We start from the raw sequence: 241 nt of genomic DNA on the forward strand, positions 1-241 counted from the left end.
GGCCAGAAGGGCTCTGCCACCTCTGCAGAGCCAGGATGGGGATATGAATGTGTTAATCAACCTGCCCTTACGCTCCGGCAACTGCCTCCCCCCCGCTTTTTTGTACATACCCGACACTATCCTAGTAAAGGCACCTGGTGAAACCCCTGCCCGTATCCTGCCCGCCAGCCCAGACCCCCGGCAGCGGGCTGGATCCCCGGAGCGGAGAGCAGTGCTGGGCTCTGCTCTAGCCAGGCTAGCC

The sequence above is a fragment of the Eurypyga helias genome, unplaced genomic scaffold (genome assembly GCF_000690775.1).
Source record: "Eurypyga helias isolate BGI_N326 unplaced genomic scaffold, ASM69077v1 scaffold37331, whole genome shotgun sequence".
Lineage (NCBI taxonomy): Eukaryota > Metazoa > Chordata > Aves > Eurypygiformes > Eurypygidae > Eurypyga > Eurypyga helias.